The sequence below is a fragment of the Miscanthus floridulus genome, chromosome 14 (assembly GCF_019320115.1).
Source record: "Miscanthus floridulus cultivar M001 chromosome 14, ASM1932011v1, whole genome shotgun sequence".
NCBI lineage: Eukaryota > Viridiplantae > Streptophyta > Magnoliopsida > Poales > Poaceae > Miscanthus > Miscanthus floridulus.
The window spans coordinates 29313980-29330087 of NC_089593.1; positions in this window are offsets into that span (position 1 = coordinate 29313980).

The window sequence follows — 16108 nt, forward strand, 5'->3', positions numbered from 1 at the left end:
TCATTAATAATTATTGTTTATGCTATTCATTATTCAAGTTTACCTGATCATGTGTCTATATGGGCTTATGATAAACTTGTTGCTACTCAATTGCTAAAATTGTGACAATTAAAAGCTAATTGCAGTTAACCAGTGTCAGCCTTTTGAGCCTCATGAACCCCATGTTATATTTGTTGAGTACGACATGTACATACACTTGCTTTATTTTTCAATTATTTGGATAAAAATCCCAGATGGGTACCAGATTGCTAGAGTTTGGAGGAATTAGGTTTATGATCAACCAGTCAGTTGTCCCTGTAGAACTGGAGTCTTCACCCAAAGATCGGAGTTGTCTTTTCGTTGTTTGCCATCTAAGGTTATATCGTTTATACTAAGTATGTTATATATTGAGCATTATCTTTTGATATTACCCTTATTTGTAGCTATATGTGAGATTTGACTTTCTGAGCTCACATATGGTGTGCATCTGGTTTTGTTCTTAAAATCGGGTGCGACAGAGTGGTATCAGAGCAATGCTGACTGTAGAACGCAAGCCTAGTAGAAACTGGTCGTTTTAAGATTTATAAGTTGCTACAAAAACCCTTGCTCTATGAACCTTGATAATTTCTTGTCTACTATATCTCTACCCCTGCTATTCATCTCTACCTTGGTGCTTATTTTGATGTCTTTGTTCTCATCTTCACTCCTTGATTTGATATGCTTTTAGAACTATCCCTCATCACCATCTTGTGTAATCTAAAGATGAGTCTTAGGATTGTTACCCCTAGTACAATGAGGACAATAGTATCACAAGTTGAGTCCATGATTGAATTGTGCATCTTTATTGCTTGTTGAATTGTTATTATGCTTATGATTGTTTTGTATCTTTGTAATGATTGCAATAATCTTGTTGGGTGTTCCCACAATTTCAATTAGTTTATAGGACTAAGGTATAAGGATTAATGAAATAAGTAGTCAGGTTTTTGGTATCTCCTGTTTCCTCTATTCTGTCTTTTCAGAGCAGCCTGCATTCATCGGCTTATATCTTTGTTTTTAGACAACCAAAAATCATGAGAAAATTTTGGACAATAGTAGACTTCGATATCTTTCTGGGACCACAAGAATTGACCTCATATCTATTCTGGTTATGGAGTTATAAAAATCATAAGATGATGCAACCGCGCTGTCTAAAACCTAGAGCAGTTTCTCTTGTGCACTGTCTTAGACCAAGTTAGCTGCAGAATTTGGAAAAGTGTTCTATAAATAAGTTGTGGAGAGTTTGATAAGCTTTCCAACAATATAAACTATAGCTCTATTGGATTAACAGAATAAGAGTTACAGCTATTTTACTATGCTGTTGTTTTTTTGCTCGTGAGGAATTCCAGATTTTTTATTCTTGCCCATACACAAGAGTATCATTGGGATGTTAGAACGTCTTGATACTAGTTAGCTCATATGGAAGGAAGATGCAAGCAACCTTTTTGTGTCCCCTAGTTTATCTTTTCTTAAGGGGGTAGCCAAGTGGAAGAATTTGTAAGATGAAGTATCATACGTTCTAGTTTGCGCAGCGGAAGCGTGGTGGTACTCAAAGATGTGAGAGAAACTCAGAGTTTTAATGAGGTTTGGTTGGAGGTTCAAGGAAGGTTTATCCAAGATCATCAAGATTTTGGTAGAGCTACTAGAGAAGCCTTTTTAAGTTAGTTGGATCAAGAAACCTCAGGCAAATGTTTGAAGGAGTCTAAGAAGAGGTAGAAGTAAAACCTATGTGTTAGCTTTATCAGATCTAGACAAGAGCTTTATATCTACTATGGCGCACCTTGGCAAGATGTGGGATGTGTCCTTATGCAAGAAGAAAAAGTAGTACCTTGTTCATTAAGTCAACTAAGGAAACATGAGTTGAACTATCTAACATGTTATCTGGAGTTATCCATTGTGAAGCATGGAAGTACTATCTTTTAGGAAGTAAAAGTGACATCTAGGAGGATCACAAGAATCTACAGGACATCATCACTAAGTTGGTCTTGAGCTTGTGATATCCTCGTTGGAATGAAATTGGTTATGACTTGAAAAAGTGCTATTACTTCAAGGAGCAAAGTCATGGCCGATGCCCTTAGCAACGGAGAATTGTGCTAAGAAGGATCAGGTGACACCAAGGACTAAGAATTGTATTCTAAGTTTGAGCAACTTAATCAAAATCATTAATGTTTTAAAGTTGGTAATAGAACCTACTTTAGACCAAGAAAGTAAGAAGGCCTAATAAGTATGGACTAAAAAGGAAAGGTGGCCTAGGGATTGGAGTTACCTGAGTATTGTTTGGAGTACCTTTCAGAATCTTGGAATCAGTTTGGTAAGTTACTTAGAGTAATGTTAACAGGTATGCAAAGTAAAGTAGGATTCTTATCGAGACGATGGAACTACATAAGGAAATAAAGAAGAGTCTAAAGGCGAAGTATTCTTATCTCCTAGTCGATGTTTTCCGAATCTCAGGGACGAAACTCATCTTAAGGGGGTAGAATTGTAACACCCTAAAATTTGCCTCTTTTGAAAATAGGTTTAAAATGATTTATTTCTGAATTTTGGGCTCATGAAATATAGGAAAATAAAAATTTTCATTAATTTAAAATTTATCCTAAGGTAGTAACATGTTTGTGCATACATGCCGGTGTAATTGACTTATTGATTGTGTGGTCTAAATTAAGTTTCAAAATAGGTTGAATTGCTTTTGGAAATAAATTAGAAAAATGGCTTTGAAATAAAAGAAAAGAAAATTAGAAAATAAAAGAATTTAAAAAGTTGTAAAAAATATTTTTGAAAACTTACTAAAATTTGTGCACTTTTATTTGAAATGAAAAGTATATTCAAAACTTTATTTGAAGTTGCATTTGGTTCATAATTGAAATTGGTTTTGAAAAAAGAAGTAGAAAATGGAAAAAAAACCTAGTCACTGCTCTCTCCCGCTCCCTCTTTGGCCCAGCAGCCGGCCTAACCATCTCCACTTTCCCCACGTGGGCCGAGCTGGCCCATGTGTTCTCTCCCACTCCTGCTTCTGCCGCTGGCCCAGAGCGCTGCTCTTTTCCCACGTGGCCTAGCCAGCAAGCAGGCGGCCCAGCCAAGCCGCATCCGCGTTTCCCTCTCTCCGCGTGCAGTCGCTGACAGCCAACCCGCCTCCTGAGTCGTTGATGAACCGGGCCCAATAGTCAGTCGTCACCTTTCTCCTACCTCCCGTCACCGCGCCGGACATCATCTCCGCCGCCGAGTCGACTCCGCGCCTGCTACGTCTCATGCTGTGCCTTGTGCGGCAAGCCGCCTTGCCTCTTAAATAGCCGCCCAGGGTGCCGTGCCTCTTCCCCGAACCCTAGTTGAAGCCGCCGTGTCCTAGAACACCTTCATCGAGCCACAGCTGTAGCCCTAAGCGCCGCCGTTAACCATACCGTGTGGCGCATCGTCCTTGGTCTGATTCCGCCTCCCTTTTTGGCCTAGGTGAGTTCGCCCTCCTTTCCTCTCTCTCTTGGTGTCCTCGCCTTGTGTTTTCGTGGACCGTAGACCAGAAACCGTGAACTCCAGCGAGCTCTCTTTGCTCGGCCATGGTGCCGCCGCCATGCAACTCGCCGCCGGCCAACTTTCTCTTCCCGTTTCAATCCAGGCCGTTCAAATCTAGATCAAGGGCCAGGATTTGAACTTACCGCTTTGGCGGGCAAATTTTCAAAAGAACCCCTCCCTTTTTCAATTATAGAACCTGCAGTCCATAGCACTTTTTCCAGAGTGTTTTCTTCTTTGGAAAGCATAGTTTGATCGGTTTATATCCAAAATACGTTTTCACTTATTTACAGATTTGCCACTACTTTCTTTAGGCCATAACTTCTCCGTTTTAACTCCGATTTGACCTGTTCAACTTGCGTTAGGTTCGTAATTTCATGATCTACATGTTCATACTATTATTAAGTATGTTTTCAACTTTTAAAATTCGTGAGTAGATTTAATCTACTATTTTAGTAAAGGAAATCTTGTTTATTTTATATCTTCTACGTTTTAGCTCCGAATTGACCCGTTCAAGTTGTGCTGGATTCATTACAACAAGATCTACCTGTCAGTGACAATGTTTATCATGTCACTAAAACTAAAATTTCATGGTTTAACTTCTAATTTGGATAATAATTATGCAACTGGATTTTATAAATAATATAGGACGTGTTTTATTTTAGTTTTATAATTCAAATCTAAATTTAACTTAATTCAATTAATATAAGCTTTTATATAGTTAAAACACATGAAGCTTATAGTTTTATACTTTCTCTTATGAGTAGATCTTTCGGTAGCCGTTTCTCTCACACCGTAGCTCCGATTAGAGTGCTTCTTGCGACTATGTGTTCGTAGCGATACGTAGAATCATGTTTCAAACTCTTTTACTTATTTTTCTATGATTGGTGTACTATTATGATTTAGTTCTATTGTTTGCTTTGTGTATGATTGTATGGATGCTTGTGTGGTGCTTTATGATTACATCCAGTCGGTGAGATATACGTGGTGATTAAGAAGAAGAAGAAGGAGAACGTTGAAGATTAAAGCTTATCGAGGGATCGGTGTTTTAAGGCAAGTATAGCATGGGATCATCCTTGTTGTCCTATATACCTTTAATCATTTAATTCATACTACATGTGTCTACCTTGATTACCACTAAAGATTTCCTAGTGCTTTGTTACCTTGTGCCTTGTTACCTACGGGGTATTGCATTGGGCAGTATGATGCTAGTGCTCAACTACAACCATGATCTTGTAACTTGACTAATGGTATATGTAATAAACATTAAAAGATGATTTTTAGCAATATGGAACAAGGGGGCTAGAGCATTGGACTGTTTTATGGTGCTCTAGATTTCTCTCCCTAATTACTTATCTGTAAGTGATCATTCGGGACTTACAGTACAACTGTGAGGGTTATATGGCTCTGGCTTTAGCTCAGTATGATGATATTTTCTAGCTTGTTAGTGGTTACCTTTATTGGCGTAAGAATGGCTTGCTGAATCGGGTATAGTGCGGCCTCTGTCCCCTTATGTATAGGCTACACATCATTGTGCCATCGGTAAGGGGGGCTCTACATCTATTTGTTGTGTGAATCTAATGGCCCTAACTTGTTAGACGAACCTTTGAAAGGCTTCATAGTGAACCCTACCGACCTTCCTAGGTAGTAGGCCAAGAGGCTGATCACCTCGGATGAAAGGATAAATCACGACTCACAGTGAAAGTGTACAACCTCTGCAGGGTGTAAAACTGGTATATTAGCCGTGCTCATGGTCACGAGCGGCCTTAGAATATTTACGGAATACATGATGAACACTGATGATACTGATGATAAATATGCTCATTAATAATTACTGTTTATGCTATTCATTATTCATGTTTACCTGATCATGTATTTATATGGGCTTATGATAAACTTTTTGCTGCTCAATTGCTAAAATTGTGACAATTAAAAGCTAATCACAGTTAACCAATGTTAGCCTTTTGAGCCTCATAAACCCCATGTTATATTTATTGAGTACGACATGTACTTACGCTTGCTTTATTTTTCAATTATTTAGATAAAAATCTTGGATGGGTACCAGATTGCTAGAGTTTGGAGGAATTAGGCTTGTGATCAACCAGTCAGTTGTCCCTGTGGAACTGGAGTCTTCACCCGAAGACCGGAGTTGTCTTTCCGCAGTTTGCCATCTAAGGTTATATCATTTATACTAAGTATGTTATATATTGAGCATTGTCTTTTGATATTATCCTTATTTATAGTTATATGTGAGATTTGACTTTCTGGGCTCACATATGGTGTGTATCTGATTTTGTTCTTAAAACTGGGTGTGACAGTGACAACTAATGGTGTGAAAATGCAGTTAAAATAGGACACCTACATTTCATGAGGCGTCCTATCCATGTTTGGAACTGTTGGTGTTCATTCAATAATTCAACTAGAAACCTACTTCACGCGTTGCTATGGGAATTGTGCATGATTTCAAATAAAATTAGACTACGTGTGTAATTACTTATATGAAGGAATAAACTATTATAAAATAATATTAGTGGATGGCATGGCACGCTGATATGGACAACTAAATGCATGCTAGTTACTGGATGAAGTCGTTGATGTGTATATCATATTTGCATACGCCAGTGGGACTATAATTGCATCTGACAGTGGGTTGTCGAGATGGACAGCTTAGATGTCTAGATAGAACTTCTAGTGGGGTTTAGAGTTATAAGAGATATAGATATAGATTGGAATAGACAAAGAGAGCAAGTAAAATAGTTTCTCCCCTTAAAAGCTGCAACACAACAATACGAAATGACCTACTTTTTTTAAAGTAGATATTTCAAAATCTATGATACTTGGCCTTGTGCATGTTACTAAGTTGACTTGTTTATCTTCAATAAATAGTTGAGTTTTGTGGGATCAAATCATAATAATATTATTTATTATGACGAACAAAAATTCTATTTAAAACGAGATTTGACTAGGCACTACTAGAGAACAGACTTTAGAACGATGTCCCAATTTGGCATTAGCCTCAGCATTTTTTGCCCCCGGGACTAAAGGACCCTTTAATTCCGGTTCGTAATACCAACCGGGACTAAAGGTCCCTGCCCAATGGTCGTCCGCGGGGCAGGGATCTTTAGTCCCGACTGGTATTACCAACCGGGACTAAAGCTTTTAGTCCCAGTTTGGGTGATACCCCGGGAATAAATATTAATCTTTAGTCCCGGTTTGGCCACCTAACCAGGACTAATTTTGCCGGCCTATACACCGGCTCATTTCTTCCTTCCTGAGCCCGAGCCATTCCATTCAAACTCACTGCCTCTGTTCTTTAGCTTGCTGTTGTTCTTGCTCTCTCCCCCTCCATTGGTGTTGCTCTTCGATTTTGAAGGTAACAAACTTAATCCTCTTATGTTTTATCAGTAGCTTATCTCATTTTGCGATGTAGATGCAAATATTACTTTGTATGTTGGACTTTATTATGATTTTATATGTCATTTTTAGCTCAAAATCACATGATGATTTGCATATATGTTTGGATAAACAAAAGTTAAATTAGTTCATCAAAATCACGCCTCGCTCGTCCTCGCTGGAGCATGCACCATCCTCGTCCCCGGCGGCTTACGTGATCTTAGAATTAATTTTTCCATAAAATGAAAAACTTAGAAAATAGTTAGAAAATGTTAGAAAATCCGTACTAGTTGAACTTGCGGACCGTGTTCAGCTCGGCAGGCATGTTCTCTGCCGAGCGATAACGGACGTCAAGGAGGAGCTTTGATTCTACGAGGGAGAGCGGCAACGGTCGTGGAAGACCGTGATCCCTTTCTCGTAGAATCGGAGCTCTTCCTTGGCCAAGTACGCTGCCGTCCGGTGGAGAAATGCTCGCCGAGATGATCACGTAAGCAAGGTCAACTAGTACGGATAGTTATTTATTGAAACATGTTTTTGAGCAGTAATTTGATGGATATTTGATAACTTCAGACCTACAAATGTCATCTACAAATGTTACTATCCTTGGCAACCTAAACGCCCACGAGCTCGTCGATATCGAGCATGTCACTTAGAATTATTTTTTCCATGAAATGAACTACTTAGAAATCATGCCTTTTATTTTTTAGAATTAAATTTTCCATGAAATGAAAAACTTAGAAAATAGTTAGAAAATTATAGAAAATTCGTACTAGTTGAACTTGCGGACCGTGTTCATTTCGCCGAGCATGTTCTCTGCCGAGCAGTAACGGACGTCAAGGAGGAGCTTTGATTCTACGAGGGAGAGCGGCAACGGTCGTGGAAGACCGTGTTGCCTTTCTCGTAGAATCGGAGCTCTTTCTTAGCCAAGTACGGTGCCGTTTGGTGGAGAAATGCTCACCGAGATGATCACGTAAGCCAGGTCAACTAGTACGGATGGTTATTTATTGAAACATGTTTTTGAGCTATGTGATTTCTATGTCATTTTTAGCTCAAAATCACATGATGATTTACAATAGTAAAATCACTTGATAGTTTGGTATTTTACTATTATACATAGTACATATTTCATGGTTTAGTTAGATAAATAAATAACTTTAGTTTTGTTTAAATATATTATTTTAGAAAATGTGAAATTTACACTAGTTTGCAAAAATAAGTATAGAAAGTAGATGACAACTGGTACCGAATCCTCGGCCTCTCGTTTGGTTGCGAAACGACTAAGGCTAGAACTCCCTCTCATTATCTGTGGCAAGTGTAAGCAGAAGATTGTGATGGAGTACCGAGTCAAGAGACAGGGACCCAACAAGGGTCGAGTTTTCTACAAGTGCCCGGATCGCGATGTGAGTTTCTTACGCATTTGATTATTATGGCTAATTGACCTGCTTTTCTTGAATATTTTTGACTAAATATTTTTTGGCTTTAATTTCAGTGGGAGGGCAATGGATGCGATGGTTGGTACTGGGAGGAAGATTATGCTACATACGTGCAGAATTCGGGTGCGCTTGAGGTAGCGGCTGCTGATGATGAGGCAGTGAGCCAGCAGGAGAAGCTTATTGATATTCAACAGAAGAATGATTTGTTTGTTTTAGTTGCGTACGATTACGAAATAATTATGTTACTGAAGTGCATTGTAGTTTTAGTTTGTTTAGTGATAGTTGGGATTGCTTACGTTGTAGCCAGGCTTAGTTAATTAATCAACCGTGTGTGTGTCATCTATGTTGTGTAACAAAATACTTAATTATGTTCAAGGTTTTCATAATTTGTCGTGTAATGCAGATTATGTCACGCCATTGGATGTACAATGCCGATCGCCGCTCCCAAGACTTTATTGAGGGCGTGCACTATTTCTTAGGTGTGGCCGAGGCAAATAAGCGGGATGGTTTTATGTGCTGTCCATGTGCCATATGTAAGAATTTAAAGGAATATTCAAGCTCAATGAGTCTTCATTCACATTTGCTTAAGTCAGGTTTTATGTCAAACTATATATGTTGGACTAAGCATGGAGAAAGCGGGGTCATGATGGAAGAAGGTGAAGGAGAAGATTTAGACATTGATGACATTATTGCTCAGTATGGTGCCTTTGATGATACTACAATGGGGAGAGATGAAGAAGAGGTAGCGGCAGAAGATGATCTCGGTGATGCTCTTGCGATGCCATTCGTGATGCATAACAAAAATGCGAAAGTGAAAAAGAGAAAGTTAAGTTTGAGTGCATGCTTGAGGATCATAGGAAGTTGCTATACCCGACGGCCGAAGAGGGGCAAAAAAAGCTGGGTACAACACTGGAATTGCTATAGTGGAAGGCAAAGAATGGTGTATCCGATAAGGCATTTAGGAATTTATTGAACCTCATAAAGAAGATGCTTTTGAAGCCAAATGAATTGCCCACCACTACGTACGAAGCAAAAAAGGTTGTCTACCCTTTGAGATTAAAAATCCAGAAGATATATGCATGTCCTAATGACTGCATCCTCTACCATGGCAATGAATACGAGAATTTGGATGAATGCCCGATATGTAAAGCAGCATGGTATAAGATCAGGCACGATGATCCTGGTGACGTTGAGGGTGAACAACGTCCTAGAAAGAAAATCCCTGCCAAGGTTATGTGGTATGCTCCTATAATACCACACTTAAAACGTTTGTTCATAAATAAAGACCATGCAAAGTTATTGCGGTGGCATAAAGAAGACCGTAAGGTAGATAATATGCTGAGACACCTAGCTGATGGGTCCCAGTGGAGAGCGATAGATAGGGAATTTCCAGAGTTTGCAGATGAGGCTAGAAACTTAAGGTTCGCCTTAAGTACAGATGGTATGAATCCTTTTGGGGAGCAGAGCACTAGTCATAGCACTTGGCCAGTTACTCTATGTATCTACAACCTTCCACCATGGTTATGCATGAAGCGGAAGTTCATTATGATGCCAATCCTCATCCAAGGTCCGAGGCAACCTGACAACGACATTGATGTCTATCTGAAGCCATTAGTTGAAGAACTTCTAGTTTTATGGAACAAACTAGGTGTACGTGTCTGGGATGAGTACAAACCAGAACACTTTGACCTACGAGCAATGTTGTTCGTAACAATCAATGATTGGCCTGCTTTAAGTAATCTTTCAGGTCAGACAAACAAAGGATATAATGCATGCACACATTGTTTTGATGACCTTGACAATATATATTTGAAAAGATGTTAAAAGGTCGTGTACCTTGGCCATCGTCGATTCCTTCCTTTGAATCACCAAGTAAGAAAGAAAGGTAAGCCAGACCACCGAAAGAAGCCTCATAACCAAACCGGAGAAGATGTACTCGCAATGGTCAAGGATGTGAAAGTAGTATTTGGAAAGGGACAAGGCAGCGAATCTATTCCCAAAGATGCTAAGGGACACGCACCCATGTGGAAGAAGAAGTCCATCTTTTGGGAGCTACCCTATTGGCAAGTCCTAGAGGTCCGCAATGCAATCGACGTGATGCACCTGACAAAGAATCTTTGTGTGAACCTGTTAGAATTCATGGGTGTGTACGGGAAGCCAAAGGATTCACTTGAAGCACGCTAGGACTTGCAGGGCATGAAAGAACGAGACAACCTTCATCCAGAGAAGATAGATGATGGGCGTCATTACTTAAGTCCTGCTAGCTACACGCTTAGCAAAGAAGAGAGGGACAGCATGTTCGAATGTCTAAGCAGCATCAAGGTCCCATCAGGATTCTCCTCCAATATAAAGGGTATAATAAATGTGCCAGAGAAGAAATTCCTAAACTTAAAGTCCCACGACTGCCATGTGCTTATGACGCAATTGCTTCCAGTTGCTTTAAGAGGAATTCTACCTCCACATGTACGTCTAGCCACCATGAAGCTATGTGCATTCCTCAATGCAATTTCTCAGAAGGCAATCAATTCAGTAGAACTAGCTACTCTATAGAATGATGTGGTTCAATGTCTTGCCAGCTTTGAGTTGGTGTTCCCTCCATCCTTCTTTAATATCATGACACACCTCCTAGTTCATTTGGTGAAGGAGATTAGTATTCTTGGACCTGTGTTCTTACATAACATGTTCCCCTTCGAGAGGTTTATGGAAGTCTTGAAGAAATATGTGAAAGTCTATTCTAAGCCTAAAGGAAGCATCGCCCAGGGCTATGGAACAGAGGATGTCATTGAGTTCTATGTTGACTTTATTCCTGACCTTGCCCCGATTGGCGTTCCCGAATCGCGACACGAGGGGAGACTCAGTGGTAAAGGAACTTTAGGGAAGAAAACATATATTGGCATGGAAGACGATTATTTCAATAAAGCATACTACACAGTTCTTTAGAACTCATCATTGGTGCATCCGTACATCGAGATACATAAGGAGTTCTTACGATCCAAATTTCCAGGGAAGACTGAAGCTTGGATTAGGCGTCAGCACATGGAAAGTTTCAGTGGTTGGTTGCGAAAAGAATGTCAAGGCGATGACAATATTGATGAGCAACTGTATTTGTTGGCTAGGCAACCATCATGGCATATCCTCACGTACCAAGGGTACGAGATAAATGGGAATATATTTTACACAGTTGCCCAAGATAAAAGGAGCACCAATCAAAATAGTGGTGTTCGCATAGATGGCACAAATCCAAATGGGAATATACAAACATATTATGGCCGCATAGAAGATATATGGGAACTAGACTACGCACCTAATTTTAAAGTCCCTTTGTTCCGGTGCCAATGGGTGAAGCTGACCGGAGGAGGGGTAACAGTCGACAAAGAGTATGGAATGACAACAGTGGACCTCAACAATATTGGGTACAAAGACGAACCATTCGTCCTTGCTGCCGATGTGAGTCAGATGTTCTATGTGAAAGATGTGTCTACAAAATCAAAGAGAGGAAAAAACAAAGACATCAACTCAATGATCAATGAGCCAAGGCGCCACATAGTTCTTTCTGGGAAAATAAATATAGTGGGAATTGAAGACAAGTCAGACATGTCAGAAGATTATGAAAGAAATATCCGAATTCCACCCTTCATAGTGAAGAAAGATCCAAGCATCATGTTAAATGATGAAGACACTCCATGGTTACGACAAGATCATAACCAAGGGTCATACGTCAAGAAAAAATTCACTGTTGTGCCCGCATGATACAACGATGCACTGTTGTGACATAGTTTTAGAAAGTCTATATGAGATTCAAGAATTTATGACTAGTGTTTGATAAAACTTTCTCAAATAGGAAAATGAGCTATGTAACAATTGTAGATCTTGCTGAGATGATCAAACTTGGTATTCAGAGATTTTTCATCTGAGGTCATTTAGTGTCTCATTTGAGCAAGTTTGACCAAGTCAAATTTGGTCAAATGAAAAAACAACACTTTGACTCTAGTATTATGAACTCTAAATGACTTCAAATTGAAAAGTTTTGAATACCAAGTTTGTTAAAACATCAAGATCTACAATTGTTGTTTTGGTCAACTTTCCATTGGAGATAGTTTGGACGGTTCAAATTTGTGATTTTTAAATTTCGACGCCTACAAACTAGTTTTCGGAACCCTAGATTGTCTCAAATTGAAACGTTTTGAATACCAAGTTTGTTCAGCTCATCAAGATCTACAATCCTTATATAGGCCATTTTTCATTTGAGAAAGTTTGAACAAAATATAGTTCAAATTTCACAAGTGTGTGACATAGTTTTAGAAAGTCTATATGGGATTCAAGAATTTGTGACTAGTGTTTGATAAAACTTTCTCAAATGGGAAAATGAGCTATGTAACAATTGTAGATCTTGCTGAGATGATCAAACTTGGTATTCAGAGATTTTTCATCTGAGGTTATTTAGTGTCTCATTTGAGCAAGTTTGACCAAGTCAAATTTGGTCAAATGAAAAAACAACACTTTGACTCTAGTATTATGAACTCTAAATGACTTCAAATTGAAAAGTTTTGAATACCAAGTTTGTTAAAATCATCAAGATCTACAATTGTTGTTTTGGTCAACTTTCCATTTGAGATAGTTTGGATGGTTGAAATTTGTGATTTTTAAATTTTGATGCCTACAAACTAGTTTTTGGAACCCTAGATTGTCTCAAATTGAAAAGTTTTGAATACCAAGTTTGTTCAACTCATCAAGATATACAATCCTTATATAGGTCATTTTTCATTTGAGAAAGTTTGAACAAAATATAGTTCAAATTTCACAAGTGTGTGACATAGTTTTAGAAAGTCTATATGAGATTCAAGAATTTGTGACTAGTGTTTGATAAAACTTTCTCAAATGGGAAAATGAGATATGTAACAATTGTAGATCTTGCTGAGATGATCAAACTTGGTATTCAGAGATTTTTCATCTGAGGTCATTTAGTGTCTCATTTGAGCAAGTTTGACCAAGTCAAATTTGGTCAAATGAAAAAACAACACTTTGACTCTAGTATTATGAACTCTAAATGACTTCAAATTGAAAAGTTTTGAATACCAAGTTTGTTAAAATCATCAAGATCTACAATTGTTGTTTTGGTCAACTTTCCATTTGAGATAGTTTGGACGGTTCAAATTTGTGATTTTTAAATTTCGATGCCTACAAACTAGTTTTTAGAACCCTAGATTGTCTCAAATTGAAACGTTTTGAATACCAAGTTTGTTCAGCTCATCAAGATCTACAATCCTTATATAGGCCATTTTTCATTTGAGAAAGTTTGAACAAAATGTAGTTCAAATTTTACAAGTGTGTGACATAGTTTTAGAAAGTCTATATGAGATTCAAGAATTTGTGACTAGTGTTTGATAAAACTTTCTCAAATGGGAAAATGAGCTATGTAACAATTGTAGTGTTTGATATATATATTAGATTAAAATGTATTAAAATTTAATTAGTAGTTTATTCTTAGTTTTTTAGATAGTTTTTGATATATGTTAATTAGATTTAAATGTATTAAAATTTAATTAGTACTTTATTTAGATAGTTTTTTATTATAGTTTTTGATATATTTAGTAATTATTATTCTATCTCTCTCTCTATATGTGTTAGATTTAATTTTGATTTAGTAATTCTATCTATGTATATATGTTAGGTTTAATTAGATTTAGTAATTAATTCTATCTAGAGATTCTATATGTATACATATATATGTACTTAATTATTTCTATGTGTATATACATGTACTTAATTATTTCCATGTGTTGAGAGAGAGAGAAAATTGTATCTAGAGAGACATTCTATGTGTTATCACATGCATATCTAGAGATATATACATATGCACTTATTCTATGTGTTGGGAGAGAGAGAGAAAATTGTATCATTCTATGTGTATATATACATGTACTTATTTCCATGTTTTTGGATCGAAAGTGTTTTTTATTCAATTCCAAAGCCTATACCTTATTATTGTTTATCCTTATGAAATATTATGTGTTATTATATTTAATTAGATTTAGTAATTCTATATGTGTTATCACATGTACTTATGTTATGTGCCATAGTAATTCTATCTATGTGTTATCTTGAAGATACAAATGGCTGCTCCGGATGATAACTTGAATGATGACATAATGGCGAATATTATCAACGCCAGCACCAATGTGGATGTAGATGACACGAGTCAGTACTTTGCTGATTATGAGGATATCCTGAATATGTCGGTGGTTGAAGATCAACAAATTGTCGCGCAAGAAAATACTGGCGAGGTATATTCGATTATCTATCATCTCTTATAGATGCATGCGTACATATATTTGTTGTTAATCGTTGTGTTTCTACTCATGTAGCCGGTCTCTGGATCTACATCAACCACCGGCAAGAGTAGGAAAGTTCGAGGGCCAAAAAAGCCATTAGAGGGTCGTTTCATAATATCAGAATTCGACACCAACACCGACAAACCATTGGGACCACATGCTTAGACATATGTCAATCAATGTGGGTTCATTGTAAGGGATAGGATCCCAGTTAGTGCTCGTAAATGGAAGCAGAAGATATCCACTCCTAATGTTAGTTTTGTATCTGATCGTGACAAGAACCTAGCTTGGAGAGATATCACTCAGCATTTCATATTACAAGCAGATGATGCTTTGAAGGAGCTAGTGAGGGATTGGACAATGAAGAAGATGGCAACATTGTTCTAGAGTTGGAAGAAGACATTGTATAAAAAGTTTATCTTGAAGAATGAAACGCCGAATTTCAATGCTAAGGCGTTTGTCAAGTTGGAGTCCCATTGGGATGACTTCGTACAATACAAGACATCTCAAGAGAGTGAGGAACGTGTGATGAGGAATTAGCAGAATGCCCGACAGAAGCAATACCACCATCGCATGGGATTAGGTGGTTATAGGAGTGCTATTCCCAAGTGGTAGAACCTAGAAATAGAGATTACTGCCAAGGGAATCATACCTGAAACAATAGAGAAGAACTAGCCTCAATGCGCGAAGAATTGGTTCTACGCTCATGGGGGAAGCCTAGACCCAGACACTGGCAAGCTAATTTTCGGCCAAAAAATTGAGAGAGCAACACAGAGACTAGCTCGTGCTAGGGAAGAAGCTGATAGTGGTGTTTTCAAGCCCAACAGAGAAAACGATGAATTGACATATGCCCTAGAGAATCCCGAACACAGTGGTCGAACAAGAGGCTATGGGGTGGTTCCGTGGCTACAAGCATTCCTAGCAGACAGGGATACCTACAGAAGCCGCCAGAGAAAGAAGGAGGAGGAGGCAGACCGAATCCGTGTATTGGAGCAATTTGTTAATGAGTCACGACAAGCATTGCTTGAATCACGTGAACGAGAAAAATCTCTTGAGGCAAGAATGCAGGAGGAGATCAAGAGGCAAGTGCAGCTAGCAATGAGTCAAATGCAATCGCAATCAACGCCGGGAGTCACCATTAGCCCCGTTGGTCAGATGAAAAGCAGTTGTGCTTCCACGGAGCTGCCAGTTATTCAAGGTGACGCTGGGTTGCGCTTCCCTGTTGATGACATTACCGAGCCTCTAACAACATGTGAGCTGCACATTCCAGATGGTAATAATGCATCAATCATGGTGGCTGTCGGGGTTGTATCTCCAATAGACCGAACGAAGACACCAAGAATCCATGGGTCAGTTATTCAACCTGGATATGCTAGCGTCTCGGTCGATAGAGTGCTCAAAGGTTACATCAATGTTTCCTCTTGACATTGAAGG